Source organism: Notolepis coatsorum (genome assembly GCF_963971535.1).
Source record: "Notolepis coatsorum genome assembly, chromosome: 2".
Lineage (NCBI taxonomy): Eukaryota > Metazoa > Chordata > Actinopteri > Aulopiformes > Paralepididae > Notolepis > Notolepis coatsorum.
The window spans coordinates 216,995,762-217,001,221 of NC_140166.1; positions in this window are offsets into that span (position 1 = coordinate 216,995,762).

Below are 5,460 nucleotides of genomic sequence, written 5' to 3' on the forward strand. Positions count from 1 at the left end.
ATTCGCCTATATATTCTTCCCGAATAAATGATGAAGATGCGCCTAAAACGGATCATCCCGTGCATGGTGCCGGTGTGTTCGTGAGATTTCATCCATCCAGCTGCAGCCGGGCTGCGACAACTGGCGACGCGCCTCCATGCATCAGCATCAACCCGCGTCCTCCCGCGTCGGAACATAAAGCAATAATGGAAATAAAAGGGAAAAAACTGTGTTTTTATCTAATATGTCTTCTGATCTGTTTGCACCAGCAGGCCGACACTGTTGTTGTGTAATAAATAATAATACGTGTTGCAGGCAAATCCCAACAGTCAACACGTCAGTCAGCCGTTGAGCCTGCTGTTACAGCGTTTATACTGTACATATAGCAATACAGGCTATACCGCACGGCGCACACAGCATGATAATGCATGGGGATGGCCTGTCATCATGTATAATATCAATGTTGGCTTAGTATGCCTGGTGAATAACAGCTCAGACTGAGGATGTGCTACTGCTACTATAGGACACAGCATTAGTCTCTGTATTATCTCTGATTGTGTGGCTCTTTGTATGTATTCATGTGGTGTGTGTGTGTGTGTGTGTGTGTGTGTGTGTGTGTGTGTGTGTGTGTGTGTGTGTGTAAAAACATTTGCCTAAATGGACCTACGCCTTGTGTGTTTTAAAAACGTGATATTTTCTTTTTAGCTATGTGACGTCTAGAGCTGACTTTGATCTGAATGTTTCTTTCATTTCATTGGTTGTTTTATTCCTTTTTATGTTATTATCTTTATCTCCTTTCATGTAGCACTTTGAGATTTGTTACAAATATAAAGTGCGTTACATATAACATTTATTATTAATTTATTATTATGTGTGTGTGTATGTGTATGTGCATGTGTGTGTGTGTGTGTGTGTGTGTGTGTGTGTGTGTGTGTGTGTGTGTGTGTGTGTGTGTGTGTGTGTGTGTGTGTGTGTGTGTGTGTGTGTGTGTGTGTGACACACCATGTGACCATGTCTTGTGTGTTTGCAGGTATTCTGTCATGGGACGTCAACTTGACGTCTTGCAACCTGAACCTGTATCTTCAGGAGTTCCTCTCTCATCACACCGTCTCCTTCAAGGGTGCAGGTAGGACACATGTGGGCCGGTCTGTTTCCTTCAGGGGTGCAGGTATAGGATACGTGTGGATCGCTCTGTGTTTCGCACAGAGAGGCCAGTCCCCATGGCAACCTCCTCGGTCAGCTTGTCGAGGGTCCAAGAGAAAGGAAAGGAAGGAAGGAAGGGCGGTAGAGTGGCTTGTGGGTGGAACCTCTGGACTGTAGACAATAGACCCAAAGTTATGCTGGCTCTCTGTGTGTGTGTGTGTGTGTGTGTGTGTGTGTGTGTGTGTGTGTGTGTGTGTGTGTGGTGTGTGGTGTGTGGTGTGTGGTGTGTGGTGTGTGGTGTGTGGTGTGTGGTGTGTGTGTGTGTGTGTGTGTGTGTGTGTGTGTGTGTGTGTGTGTGTGTGTGTGTGTGTGTGTGTGTGTGTGTGTGCGTGCGTGCGTGCGTGCGTGCGTGCGTGCGTGCGTGCGTGCGTGCGTGCGTGCGTGCGTGCGTGCGTGCGTGCGTGCGTGCGTGCGTCCGTCCGTCCGTCCGTCCGTCCGTGTGTGTGTGTGTGTGTGTGTGTGTGTGTGTGTGTGTGTGTGTGTGTGTGTGTGTGTGTGTGTGCGTGCGTGCGTGCGTGCGTGTCTGTGTGTGGCAGCCTGGAGGAAACTTTTTTAACCAAGTTGCTGAAATATCAGCAGCTCAAGCTGAATATCTCACAACTAGGTTAGTTTACATTTTTGGCAGCCTGGGTCATGTTCACAAGCTGGTGGTTAGAGGCCTTCAGACGGCCCACATCTCCAAGAGAAAGGCTAAACAGTTAGCAAGGTATTGTTCGATATCTGCTATTATTGGTAGCCATTCTATTTGGAGACGGCTTTGCTTTTTGTACCCATAGAGTAGATATAGTTCTACGGTAATGCTAGTGTTTATGTCCTTAATGTACTTTGTATTAATATGGACATAAATAAAGCATTTCATGTGTATGTGTATAGTATGTGTTGCATGCATGTACTAGTGTGTGTATGGGTGGACCTTCTGGACTGTAAACAATTGACTATATTCACATGGCGGCCATTTTGCTCTTATGTCATACTCCGGTTGGGTTCCTTTCCACCCTATTCAAAGAGAGAGAGACGTGGGGGTTAGAGGAAGTGAGGGTTCAGGTCGAGAGAGAGAGAGGGTTCAGAGAGAGAGAAGGTTCAGAGAGAGAGAGAGAGAGAGAGAGAGAGAGGGTTCAGAGAGAGAGAGAGAGAGAGAGAGAGAGAGAGAGTTAGAGAGAGCGCAGGTTCAGGGTGAGAGAGAGAGAGGGTTCAGAGAGAGAGAAGGTTCAGAGAGAGAGAGAGGGTTCAGAGAGAGAGAGAGAGGGTTAGAGAGAGCGCAGGTTCAGGGTTCAGAGAGAGAGGGTTCAGAGAGAGAGAAGGTTCAGAGAGAGAACGAGAGAGGGTTCAGAGAGAGAGAGAACGAGAGAGGGTTCAGAGAGAGAAAGAGAGAGGGTTCAGAGAGAGAGAGAGAGAGGGTTCAGAGAGAGAAAGAGAGAGGGTTCAGAGAGAGAGAGAGAGGTTCAGAGAGAGAGAGAGAGGGTTCAGAGTGAGAGAGAGAGAGAGGGTTCAGAGTGAGAGAAAGAGAGAGGGTTCAGAGAGAGAGAGAGAGAGGGTTCAGAGAGAGAAAGAGAGAGGGTTCAGAGAGAGAGAGAGAGGGTTCAGAGAGAGAGAGAGAGGGTTCAGAGTGAGAGAGAGAGAGAGGGTTCAGAGTGAGAGAAAGAGAGAGGGTTCAGAGAGAGAGAGAGAGGGTTCAGAGAGAGAGAGAACGAGAGAGGGTTCAGAGAGAGAAAGAGAGAGGGTTCAGAGAGAGAAAGAGAGAGGGTTCAGAGAGAGAAAGAGAGAGGGTTCAGAGAGAGAGAGAGAGAGGGTTCAGAGAGAGAAAGAGAGAGGGTTCAGAGAGAGAGAGAGGGTTCAGAGAAAGAAAGAGAGGGTTAGAGAGAGAGAGAGAGAGAGAGAGAGGGTTCAGGGCGAGAGAGAGAGGGTTCAGAAAGAGAGGGGGGGGTTAGAGGAAGTGAGGGTTCAGAGAGAGCGAGGGTTCAGGGCGAGAGAGAGGGTTCAGAGAGAGAGAGAGAGAGAGAGAGAGAGAGAGAGAGAGAGAGAGAGAGAGAGAGCGGTTCAGGGTGAGAGAGAGAGAGAGGGTTCAGAGAGAGAGAGAGAGAGAGGGGTTCAGAGAGAGCGAGGGTTCAGGGCGAGAGAGAGAGAGAGAGAGAGAGGGTTCAGGGCGAGAGAGAGAGAGGGTTCAGAGAGAGAGAGAGAGAGAGAGAGGGTTCAGATAGATAGAGAGAGAGAGAGGGTTCAGGGAGAGAGAGAGAGAGAGAGAGAGAGACTTTTGATGTTCTTTTATTAAAACATGTCAACTAAAAACAGTCAATAGAGACACAAAAATCTCACGGCATCTTCATAAAAACAACACACACACCCACACACTCACCCGCACACACACTCGCACGCACACACCCACACACACACACACTCACACACACACACCCACAACCACCCCTACACACTCCAAAAACCTCCTCCAGCACATAAAAACCACTTGACATTCAAAATCATATGTTCAGCCCCTCCCCCCCCACAGTACCCATTGCATTCCCCAGTCCCCAAGCACTCTCCACCCGGTCCTGCCTCTCCCTCTGGATCTCCACCATGCTCTCCTCCACAGAGTCCCCCACGATGAACTTGGTGACGACCACGTTCCTGGTCTACCCAAAACGGTCCGATGCAGGGTCCACGCCGGGTCCATGAGGTAGACGTGGGAGGCAGGCCAGCGGTCAGGTTAAACCCAACCCCTCCAGCCTTGAGTGACAGGAGCAAGATGACGAGGCCGCGGCCGGGGCTCTGGAACTCCCTGATGACCTGGGCCCGCCTCTTCTGGGTCAATCTGCCGTCCAGACGCACAAAACTGAAACCATGGTCCCTGAATGGGGTCTCTAGTATGGTGAGGAAACGTTCGAACTGAGAGACCACCAGACTCTTGATGCTGCCGTCCTCATCGCGCACCCTGAGCAGGCTGTCCATCAGAGCTTTAACCTCCTCCTCTTCCATCTCCTGTGGGAACTCCACCAGCCGACTGGCCCTGATCTCACCTCGACAGCGAGGACAGCGCGCATGTTCCTGCTCCGTGCTGACGACCAGAGTGATGCAAGAGCGGCAGTAGACATGAGCACAGTGTGTGATGACAGGCAGGCGGACCGACTCCAGGCAGACAGAACACTCCTCGTCTGAACCGCTGAACAGGCCCCGCCCCAGGCGCTCCACCAGACGCCCCCGCAGCTCGTTCACCTCACTGCTCTTGGTGCGCCGGAGGGTGATGCATTTCACCAGGGTCTTGTCGCCCTGAGTAACCGGCATCTGGATCACTCTGTCCCACCACACCTTCACCTCCTTCTGCGATGTAATATTGACCCCAAGTCCAGGAGAGAACAGGACAGCCACCCCTGCACTATTATTAGTGTCATGACTCATCACCAAACCCCCCCTCCAACTGAGTCCCCAGTCAACCTCATTACCCACATCACTATGGGTCTCTTGTACAAAAATAACATTTAAATGTTTCTGTTTTGCATAATCAGAAAACAGCCCCCCTTTCACCCCATCCCCAGCACCATCAATCCGAAGGACCTCCATGTGAAAAAAGAGGGAGAAAACAGAGAGCAAGAACCAGAAAAAGAAACCCACCAGCAGATGTGCACCATACAGTCCATACATTATACATCTGTATTTGATGACAATCTTTTCCTGACATTAGTAGCCCACTTATTCAGTCGGAACTTCCTCCTGGGTGTCATCATTAATCCCCCACCTGTGACCTTGTTAGCATGTATCACAGACCTTAAAAACTTTTCCTGATCTGGGAAAAAACGTCCCAATGGAACATTTTTCTTGTTTTTGGTTTCCCTAAGAAACCGGGTGAGCTCCCTTGCAGTATACATCTCCCCCTTTTCCAAATCCTCACTCTCATCACCAGATACCAATGCCTCTTCCTCAGACCCACTCTCCCTCTCCTTAGCACCCCCCCCTAAATCCATCCCCTCCTCATCCACCAGTGTGCTCCCCTCAACTTCACTCTCCTTCCCATTCTGACCCCCCCCCTCCACCACTTTGCCCCCCCTCTCTCCACACCACCACTGGTCTCTGCGTCAGCTTCATTCCCCCCTAAAACCAAGGGGAAAGGGGCCCCCCCTCCATCTGATGAACCTAGCACCGGCCCTGGCTGTGCACCTGTTTCGGGAGCATGGTTACTCCCTGGCCCTGCAGCTTCTCCCTCCACCACCAGCTCCTCTGTCCCATTATCACCCTCTCCTCCTCCTACAGCTTCTCCCTCCACCACCAGCCCCTCTGTCTCACCAGTAA